Below are 12,108 nucleotides of genomic sequence, written 5' to 3' on the forward strand. Positions count from 1 at the left end.
CAAAGCTATGGTTTTTCCAGTAGTCATGTGTAGATGTGTGAGTTGGACCATAAAGAAAGATGAGCACCGAAGAACTGAATCTTTTGAATTGTGGTGTTGGAGAAGACCTTTGAGAATCCCTTGGACTGCAAGGAGATCAAACCAGTCCATCCTAAAGGAAATCAGTCCTGAATATTCATTGGAAGGACTGATGCTGGAGCTGAAACTCCAATACTTTGGCCACCTGATGAGAAGAACTGACTCACTAGAGAAGACCATGATACTGGGAAAGATTGAAGGCAGGAGGACAAGGGGATGGCAGAGGGTGAGATGGCTGAATGGCATCACTGACTTGATGGGCATGGGTTTGAGCAAGCTCAGGGAGTTGGTGATGGACAGGGAGGCCTGGCATGCTGCGATTCACGGGGTTGCAAAGAGTCAGACATGACTGATCGACTGAACTGAACTGAAGTGAACATATTTTTTTTTAATATTACTCCCCTCTCTCACACACACACACACACACAGAGGCACACACACAAGAGAGGCAGCTTTTTATATCCTGGAGGAAGATGAAGAAGACTTCCTATCATATGATTTAATGTTCTGGGGCTCTCTTTGAATTACTTTATCTGCTTAATAAACTTCCAGAAAATTCCTTCTGACAGAGCCACACCTTCCTTGCTAGTTGATGTCTAAACCACCATTGTGGATCTTATCACTTGATGCTACTAAACTCCAATTTCTGATTTCTCAAATTAAAAAAAAAAACATTGTTTGGGAAAAAGAAACAAATGTCTATTAACAGACGTCTACTTTGTATTGTATGTAAAACAAAATCATGATCAAGTTCCTTTAGTCCACAGTTATGTTCTCTATAGTTCCACAATGTAAAATATACTAATAGTATCACACTCTGCTGAAAGGACTGGTGGATATTATAGGCCTGGGGTCAGAATAAAGAGGGTAGAAGGGTTCAGGTAATTTTACAATTGTGCCATTAAGTTTCAGATAGTTTTCTGGACATGCCCAATTGCCAGGTTGTATATTTCCACCTGGGATTTCCACATGAGTGAATCAGGTCATAGAGTATTTCCTGACTGTCATATCTGATTAAGGTCTCAGATTAGCTCTGTGCTCCCTTCATCCCCTGGTTAATGTCTCCCTACCACTCAGGTCTCAGCTTAAGCATCATTTACTATTGGAAGCCTTCTCAGACACATCCTCATGGTTTGATTATTGTTAGTCATCTAGGAACTCCACCAGCTCACTATTTCCAGATACATTTTTTTTCATTTGAAAGAGGTCCAATGAGAGTGAGTTCAAACTTCCTCATGGGCTGTGGCTTCATACAGTGGACTGAAGACTCCAAGAGCTTTCAAATGCCTCATCTGAAACTTTGCTCCAGGATTTGGCTCTTCCACTCTGAGGGGGATGCTGAGGACACAGATCAGATCTGCAGTGGAAGCCCAGAGCAGTTCTACAGGCACCAACTGTGGCATGCACTTCAGAGATGCTGTGGAGGTTGTTAACGGATGCTTCCTCTTCTAAAGAGTCCCATGAGAGTTCTGAAATGCCAGTCTGTGATTTTAGCAGATACATTTTTGCCTGACAAAGTACATATGAGGTAGAATTACAAGTCTGAAAGTTTTAAAACTACTGACTTTGTGGCATACTCTTTTAAATATAATAAGTCCAAAATATTTAAAGGAATTTGAGAAAGAGGAAAAACTAAAGAAACAAGCCAAATTCTCTATTAAGCTATGGTTAGATATCACCATTTTTTATATTCTCATTAATAGTGTGCCTTATATGACACTGATTTATTCTTTAATCTAAAGGGTTCGCATGGTGTTTCCCTCTTCACAGATGAGGAAACTGAGCCTCACATCCCAGGTCTGACTGAAATCAAAGCATCTCTGTAATCCCTTGTGATTTCATCAAATGCTGACAAGAACCCTGTGAAGGAGGGTCCTCTCCTCAACTCTTGACTGGAGAACCTGAGGCTCAGGGAACTCAGTGCCCTCTCCTGCTATGCCACCAGCACAGCCCACACTGGACTTGACACCTTTCTGACTCCCAAGCCCTTACTCTTCCCATTGAGAATACTGTTAATGGACTTTGTTTCTGACCTTAAACAGGAGTTCACACTCAGTTTAGACAATGTGCAAAATACATCCAATGATGGAGGGGAATATATAAATAATCAGCAAACCCTACAACCCACTGATGGTTAACTTTTGGTGGGTTGTAGAGTTTGCAGTCACTGGTAATAAAAGTGTAAAAAAAAGCATGGGGATCATAAAAAATTTCAAACTCTGGGCAATGGGAAAGTACAATAAGGGAAACATATACAGTGAGCTTCCAATGTAATTACAGCCACAAGTTTCCCTCTTAAAATACTTCTGTTGCCTTGCATACTTTTTGGTATGTTGTGGCTTTGTTGTCGTTCATCTCAGAGTGCACATGGAATGCTCTCTAGATTAGACCATATGTTAGGCCATAGTACAAGCTAAGAAAGAATCTTATCTGACACAACAGTATGAAATGCGAAATCAACAACATAATGAAAATTCAAAAACTCATAAATATGGAAATCAAACAGTGCACTCTTAAACCATTAATGTTCAAGGAGAAATCACAAAAGAAAATAGAAAATACCTTGGAACAAATGAAAATAAAAACAGCATACCACAATTTATGAATGAAGTGAAAATAGTGCCCAGAGGGAAATATAGCTATCAATGCTTACATTAAAAAAGAAAAAAATTTCAAAAAGTAACCTACATTTACACGTTAAGGAAACAGAAAATGATGGGCAAAATAAGCCCAAACCTAGCAGAGGAAAGAAATGTTAAATATTAGGGCAGATTTAAGTGAGTAGAGAATAGAAAAACAATATACAGAATCAACAAAACCAAAAGTCGGTGCTTTGAAAAGATCGACAAAATTGACAAATCTTAAATTAGAATGAGAAAAGAGAGAAGCTTTGAATAACTGAAATCACTAATGAAAGTCAGGGTATTACTATTGACCTTACAGAAATTAAAAAAAGTATTATAAAAGAATACTATGAACAATGATATGCCAACAAATTGTAAAATCTACGTGAAATGGACAAATTCCTAGAAAAACACAAATGATTACAACTTAAAAAGAAAATCTCAACAAAGCTGTAACAAGAAAAGAAATTGAATCACTATTCTATAATCTCCTGACTAAGAAAGGCCAGAGATAAAAACACCAATACAGTATACTAACACATATATATGGAATTTAGAAAGATGGTAATGATAACCCTGTATGTGAGACAGCAAAAGAGACACAGATGTATAGAACAGTCTTTTGGACTCTGTGGGAGAGGATGAGGTGGGATGATTTGGGAGAATGGCATTGAAACATGTATAATATCATATATGAAATGAATTGCCAGTCCAGGTTCGATGCAGGATACAGGATGCTTGGGATGGTACACTTGGATGATCCAGACGGATGGTACGGGGAGGGAGGAGGGAGGGGGGTTCAGGATGGGGAACACATGTATACCTGTGGCTGATTCATGTTGATGTATGGCAAAACCAATACAAAATACAACATTGTAAAGTAATTAGCCTCCAATTAAAATAAATAAATTTATATTTTAAAAAAATAAAAAATAAAAAGCAATAACTGATTGATCTTTTAAAGTCTAGTTGTATGCAATTTACAAGACATGTGCCTAAAATGTAATGGCACAGAAAGGAAAAAATTATTCCAGTTATATGGAGTTAGCAAGATTTACAATTGAAATATAATGGCACAGAAATATTGAAAGTAAGAGGACAGAAAAAGATATGCTGGGCAAAAACTGAACAAAAGAAATCTGATGTAGCTATATTATTGTCAGGGAAAAAAGTAGTCTTTAAGGCAAAAAGCATTATTAAGGATAATCAGAGTCAGTACAGAATCATGAAAGGTATAATTCTCCTGGAAGGCATCACAGTTATATGCTTTTATGCCTCCTAATAACACAGCTTCAAACACCACAAAGCAAAAATTGACGAATTACAAAGAGAAATTGACAAATCTACCATTATAGTGAGAGTTCTTAACATACCTCTCTCAGTAACTGATAGATCAAGCAGGCAAAAAAAGAAAAAAACAGTAAAGATATAAAAGGCTTGAAAAATAAAACTAACATGCTTGATAAAATAAGATTAGGATTCTACAACAACTTGAGAAACCAAATTCTTTTCAAGCACATTGTAAAGGAAATGCTTGTAAAAATGGACATTATACTTGTCCCTAAAATAAGTCTGAAAAATTTACAAGCTGATTCTTAACTGTATTGGGAAGAGCAAAAGTTCAAAGATAACTTTGAAGTCAAAAACAAGCTAGGGAGACTTGCTCTACCAGACAACATGACCTATTAGAAATCTATAGTAATTAGGACAGTATGATGTAAGCACGGGAAGAAACAAATATGCTTGTCAGATAAAATACAGGAAGCCCGGTTAAGTTGGAATTTTCAGATAAACAATGGGTATATGTGTTATGGGCTAAATCTGGCTGTCCTATAAACAAATGAATCATTGAACCTAAGAAAAATCCTGGACACATAACCATCCAGGTATAGAAACTCAATCTATGACAGAGGTAGCAGTCACTCAGAAGAGATGGGATATTTAAAAAGTGGTAGTGGGACAATCATTTATTTATATGCAAAAATTTTTTAAATTACATCTGTATCTTATACCAATCAAAATCTAATCCTAGGTGGATTAAAGGTTAAATATGAAAAACAATCTTGAAACATTTAGAATTAAATATGGAGCTTAACTTTTTGACATTAGAGTAGGAAAACTTCCTAAAATAAAACCCAAAAAAGTACAAAGAATAAAGCAAACGGCTGATAACTAAAGTATGCTGTGCTGCACTGCGCTTAGTCGCTCAGTTGTGTCTGACTCTCTGCCACTGTATGAAGCGTAGCCTGCCAGCCTCTTCTGTCCATGGGGGTTCTCCAGGCAAGGGAGTTTCCATGCCCCCCTCCAGGATCTTCCCAACCTAGGTCTCCCACATTACAGGGGGATTCTTAACCATCTGAGCCACCAGGGAAGCCCAAGAATACTGGAGTGGGTAGCCTATCCCTTCTCCCAGGGATCTTCCCGAGCCAGGAATCAAACTGGGGTCTCCTGCATTGCAGGCAGATTCTTTACTAGCTGAGCTACCAGGGAAGCTCAATTAAAATATAATAAAATATAAAACTTTGCATTTCGAAGCATGCATTTTAAAGCCCAGGAAAAGGCCAACCTCAAGGTAGAAAAACATATCTGCAACAAGTATAATGAACAATGGATTAGTATCCAAATTCCTGAATACTATGTAGTGCCTTATATGAATCAATAAGAAAATCACCACATGTAGTCTATGTAAGGTTCTAGAAAATTCAAACATCTTGACTTTTTTGAATTTGGGGTGGCTTCTACTCTTCAGCCTGCAGATCTGGTCATGACTGGACTTCTAGAAGCCCCTTAAGTCCCTTAGACGGAAGAGGAATGGAATGTGAAGCAGTGTGAAGCTAAATGGCTACGATAACTGATAGAGATTCTTTCATATGGGTCAGAGATAACACAATGCCCCACTTTTCTCTTTTAAGCAAGAACAACTTTGGTTAGAATTTTAAAGTCCTTGTAAAAACAGAATCAGCCAAATGCTTTTACCTACAGACCTGCAGAGGCAGATGTGAAGCATCAAACATCAGGGTCTTGCAAGTGATGGACACTTTCAGATTTCATTTATTTTTAAATTCATAAAGGCATATATAGTAAACAATATTTATCATCTTTTAATCCACACAATATATACACAAAAATAATCTTATTTCATATTTCAAAGCTCTCCCATTTGTTTTTCCTAAGGGATACTCTGCTCCTTCCTTTTTGAAGATACCACAGGTCTCACTTTAGTACATTTAGCTGTTTGGTCTGTGCATTTTCAGGAGGAGAAAGAATGGTGCTCCATGTCCATGCACATTGGGAAACTGATATTTCATCTGAAAACAAGCAATGACAATTAATCTCATATGAGGGTCAAGTATGTAAGGAGATACTTAGCAGTACAGAGTAATAAGGAAATAGAGAGTCAGAGAGATCTTTATATTTTACTTTACACATGTCTATATTGTTGGTGTCTAACAGGGCAAGTAATATTTTATTATTAAAATAATGCTGTGAAAAGGAAATAAGAGTCAAAATTCTGAAACTAAAGTTTTAGCCTTTTGAACTTGCCTTGCTCGCATCCTTCCTCAGTTTTCTTTTATTCAGCTAGAATTTTAATGCCAAGCCAAAATCATATATAATCTTATAAATCAATGTTCAGCTCAGTTCAGTTCAGTTCAGTCGCTCAGTCGTGTCTGACTCTGCAACCGCGTGAATCGCAGCACGCCAGGCCTCCCTGTCCATCACCAACTCCCGGAGTTCACTCAGACTCACATCCATCAAGTCAGTGATGCCATCCAGCCATCTCATCCTCTGTCGTCCCCTTCTCCTCCTGCCCCCAATCCCTCCCAGCATCAGACTCTTTCCCAATGAGTCAACTCTTCCCATGAGATGTCCAAAGTACTGGAGTTTCAGCTTCAGCATCATTCCTTCCAAAGAAATCCCAGGGCTGATCTCCTTCAGAATCGATTGGTGTTACTTCAATAAAATAAAATTTTTAAGCACATTTAATTGCTACCTTTAGTGATCTTTTCGTGTCTTTTATAGGCAAGCCTTTTGCCGTTTTTTGCTTATGTCTAACATCCTGGATACTGAAAGAGAAACTCCCCAGGTCGGTAGGTGCCCAATATGCTATTGGACATCAGTGGAGAAATAACTCCAGAAAGAATGAAGGGATGGACTCAAAGCAAAAACAATACCCAGTTGTGGATGTGACTGGTGATAGAAGCAAGGCCCATTGCTTTAAAGAGCAATATTGCATAGGAACCTGGAATGTTACGTCCATGAATCAAGGCAAATTGGAAGTGGTCAAACAGGATGTGGCAAGAGTGAACATCGACATTCTAGGAATCACCAAACTAAAATGGGCTGGAATGGGTGAATTTAATTCAGATGACCATTGTATCTACTACTGCGGGCAGGAATTCCTTAGAAGAAATGGAGTAGCCATCATGGTCAACAAAAAGTCCGAAATGCAGTATTTGGATGCAATCTCAAAAACAACAGAATGATCTCTATTCGTTTCCAAGGCAAACCATTCAGTATCACAGTAATCCAAGCCTATGCCCTAACCAGTAACGCTGAAGAAGCTGAAGTTGAACAGTTCTATGAAGACCTACAGGACCTTTTAGAACTAACACCCAAAAAAGACGTCCTTTTCATTATAGGGGGCTGGAATGCAAAAGTAGGAAGTCAAGAAACACCTGGGGTAACAGGCAAATTTGGCCTTGGAGTACGGAATGAAGCAGGGCAAAGGCTAATAGAGTTTTGCCAAGAGAACGCACTGGTCATAGCAAACACCCTCTTCCAACAACACAAGATAAGACTCTACACATGAACATCACCAGATGGTCAACACTGAAATCAGATTGATTATATTCTTTGCAGCCAAAGATGGAGAAGCTCTATACAGTCAGCAAAAACAAGACTGGGAGCTGACTGTGGCTCAGATCATGAACTCCTTATTGTCAAATTCAGACATAAATTGAAGAAAGTAGGGAAAACCGCTAGACCATTCAGGTATGATCTAAATCAAATCCCTTATGATTATACGTGGAAGTGAGAAATAGATTTAAGGGACTAGATCTGATAGATAGAGTGCCTGATGAACTATGGATGGAGGTTCGTGACACTGTACAGAAGACAGGGATCAAGACCATTCCTATGGAAAAGAAATGCAAAAAAGCAAAATGGCTGCCTGGGGAGGCCTTACAAATAGTTGTGAAAAGAAGAGCAGTGAAAAGCAAAGGTGAAAAGGAAAGGTATACCCATCTGAATGCAGAGTTCCAAAGAATAGCAAGGAGAGATAGGAAAGCCTTCTTTAGCGATCAATGCAAAGAAATAGAGGAAAACAACAGAATGGGAAAGACTAGAGATCTCTTCAAGAAAATTAGAGATATCAAGGGAACATTTCATGCAAAGATGGACTCACTAAAGGACAGAAATGGTATGGACCTAACAGAAGCAGAAGATATTAAGAAGAGGTGGCAAGAATACACAGAAGAACTGTACAAAAAAGATCTTCATGACCAAGATAATCACGATGGTGTGATCACTCACCTAGAGCCAGACATCCTGGAATGTGAAGTCAAGTGGGCCTTAGAAAGCATCACTCCGAACAAAGCTACAGTCACCATCTATAGTGATTTTGGAGCCCTGCAAAAATAGGTCACTGTTCCATTGTTTCCCCCATCTATTTGCTATGAAGTGATAGGACCAAGATAACCATGATGGTGTGAGCACTCACCTAGAGCCAGACATCCTGGAATGTGAAGTCAAGTGGGCCTTAGAAAGCATCATGACAAACAAAGCTAGTGGAGGTGATGTAATTCCAGTTGAGCTATTTCAAATCCTGAAAGATGATGCTGTGAAAGTGCTGCACTCAATATGCCAGCAAATTGGAAAACTCAGCAGTGGCCACAGGACTGGAAAAGGTCAGTTTTCATTTCAATCCCAAAGAAAGGCAATGCCAAAGAATGCTCAAACTACCACACAATTGCACTCATCTCACACACTAGTAAAGTAATGCTCTAAATTCTCCAAGCCAGGCTTCAGCAATACGTGAACCGTAAACTTCCCGATGTTGAAGCTTGTTTTAGAAAAGGCAGAGGAACCAGAGATCAAATTGCCAACATCCGCTGGATCATGGAAAAAGCAAGCATCTATTTCTGCTTTATTGACTATGCCAAAGTCTTTGACTGTGTGGATCACAACAAACTGTGGAAAATTCTGAAAGAGATGGGAATACCAGACCACCTAACCTGCCTCTTGAGACACCTATATGCAGGTCAGGAAGCAACAGTTAGAACTGGACAAGGAACAACAGACTGGTTCCAAAACGGGAAAGGAATATGTCAGGGATATATATTGTCACCCTGCTTATTTAACTTATATGCAGAGTACATCATGAGAAATGCTGGGCTGGAAGAAGCACAAGCTGGAATCAAGATTTCTGGGAGCGATGTCAATAACCTCAGATTATGCAGATGACACCACCCTTATGGCAGAAAGTGAAGAGGAGCTAAAAAGCGTCTTGATGAAAGTGAAAGAGGAGAGTGAAAAAGTTGGCTTAAAGCTCAACATTCAGAAAACGAAGATCATGGCATCTGGTCCCATCACTTCATGGGAAGTAGATGGGGAAACAGTGGAAATACTGTGAGACTTTATTTATTTATTTATTTTTGGCCACAAAATCACTCTAGATGGTGATTGCAGCCATGAAATTAAAAGACACTTACTCCTTGGAAGGAAAGTTATGACCAACCTAGATAACATATTAAAAAGCAGAGACATTACTTTGTCAACAAAGGTCCGTCTAGTCAAGGCTATGGTTTTTCCAGTAGTTATGTATGGATGTGAGAGTTGGACTGTGAAGAAGGCTGAGCACCGAAGAATTGATGCTTTTGAACTGTGGTGTTGGAGAAGACTCTTGAGAATCCGTTGGACTGCAAGGAGATCCAACCAGTCCATTCTAAAGGAGATCAGTCCTGGGTGTTCTTTGGAAGGACTGATGCTGAAGCTGATACTCCAATACTTTGACCACCTCATGTGAAGAGTTGACTCATTGGAAAAGACTCTGATACTGGGAGGGATTGTGGGCAGGAGGAGAAGGGGACGACAGAGGATGGGATGGCTGGATGGCATCACCGAGTCGATGGACTTGAGTTTGAGTGAACTCCGGGAGTTGGTGATGGACAGGGAAGGGACAGGGAGGCCTGGCGTGCTGCAATTCAGGGGGTCACAAATTCCGACACGGCTGTGCAACTGAAGTGAACTGAACATCCTGGCACTTTCCATTTGTTTCTGTATGTACATGTTCTGCAGTAAGAAAATTCCATATATGGTAATGTGGATTCCATCAAGTAGGAAGCATGAAGGAGTAAATTCCATTACTTAGCAATGCAACTGCAGGCATCTTTCAAAAGAACACCCTACATCATCTCTCCCCATTCCCAATCAACCCTCACCCCTGCCCAGAAGGTATTAAGTAAATCTTTTTATATTACTCTGTAAGTAACACGTGGGAGGGAGGCAGAGCAACATAAGGCTAAGTGTCAAGCAAGTGAGAATTTTAGATAACAGAATGTGAATGGGCTAAAGTGATTCTGGTGATAGAAGCCAGCTTCTTAATATTTATTTACAGCTGAGGAAAACATGGCATATAGATATGCAGTAGCTTGCCCAAGATCACAGAATCACTGCACAAGGGGGATCAGACTAGTACCTAGCTATCAGAATTAAATATAAATATTTGTACCGTATCACACAATAAATACAATAGGAGAAGAAAACATTAACTGATTTGAACAAGTCTGATTTATCACTAAGCTCTTTAATGATGTCAAGAACATGGGATTTGATATCAGAAAAAGATAGGCTTCAATCTCAGTTTTCAACAGAATAGATGCATGACCCTACACAAATTGTGGCATTGCGTCCATTCTAAGACACACTTTTGTTTCACTTTTTAACACTTCAGTTATCGGTATCTTATGCTGTTGTTCACTCTCCAAGTCGTGTCCAGCTCTTTGAAACCCCATGAACTGCACTATGCCAAGCTTTCCTGTCCTTCACTATTTTCCAGAGTTTGCTCAAACTCATGTCCATTGAATCGGTGATGCCATCCAGCCATCTCGTCCTCAGTCATCCCCTTCTCCTCCTGCCTTCAGTCTTTCCCATTGGTATCTTATAACAGCAAGTATTTTGTCTTTCTTAGTAGGGCCTAAAGTTGCATGAGTCTTAAAGGCAATGGCATCTTAAATTCAATGAGACATAGTTCTTCACCTGTTGGACCCTCAGTGTCCTCATCTAGAGAGTAGAGCTGAAAACATCTCCTTCACATAGCTGTTAGGAGAATAAAGTAAGGAAAAACTATATATGGCTGCGAGGCCCAAGCAGGCATCTAGAGCTCCTGGGCTCCCCAGGGGTGGGGAGCATAGACCAAGGAGCCCACCATCCTCTGCATTTGCTTTGCCTCAGTGCATGAGACTCCTTAAATCTGTCACTCTTTCCCCATCCAGCTTATAGTGCTTCAACCACTTCAACTCTTTCACTTCAGTAGCCTTCAGCTCTTCTCTCCATTGACCCTTCTGTCTCAGCCATGGGGTAGATTCCTGTAATACAAAGCTCTGTGCAGATCATGGTGCAGGACAAGTTCCTGCAAGAGGAATTTCTGGGTTGAATTCCCAAGCTCCTTTTTAAATCATTGAGCCTCTGTGGGGAAAGAGGCTCTCTCACCCATTGTTGGTGGGAGTGAGAATTGGTATTGAACATTTAAAATCTGCATTTGGCAATGCCATATGCTTTGGGGGGCTACCATGCATGAGGGTCACAGAGTCAGACATGACTGAGCAACTAACACTTTCATATGCTTAAGCTAAAAATTTTCACTCTCAGGAATTTATCCCATGGAAAATCTTATACAAGTTGCAAAAAGATATACACAATCACCATGATTGTGCCATTGTCCAAATAGGAAAATCTTGAAGCAAGTTTTGTTGTAAGATAAATCCCTCAGTGCAGAATGGCAGAATCAAGGCTTCTCGGGATGGAAAATATTTAACTAAATAGAAAAAAGTAAGAATTAGTTAAAGAAAATAAAAATTACCATGAATTCTTCTGCCACCAGTCAGAAATAATCACCTAATATTCATGGAAATGGGTACCTGGGGGGAAGTAGCTACCATGACATTAAGTTTGACAGCTAACAACATATATAATATCTCAAGATCAATATTATCACTACACTTAAAGATGAGGAAACAGATTCTGAAGGGTGAAGAAACTTGTTAGAATAAGTAGATGAGTTAGAATGGGATCCCAGTTACACGTGAGAATAAAGCACCGCACAATAATCGGTAGTTTGACAATTTCACAAAGTCAGTTCAGTTTAGTCGCTCAGCGGTGTCCAACTCTTTGTGACCCCATGAATCAC

The sequence above is a fragment of the Capricornis sumatraensis genome, chromosome X (genome assembly GCF_032405125.1).
Source record: "Capricornis sumatraensis isolate serow.1 chromosome X, serow.2, whole genome shotgun sequence".
Classification (NCBI taxonomy): domain Eukaryota; kingdom Metazoa; phylum Chordata; class Mammalia; order Artiodactyla; family Bovidae; genus Capricornis; species Capricornis sumatraensis.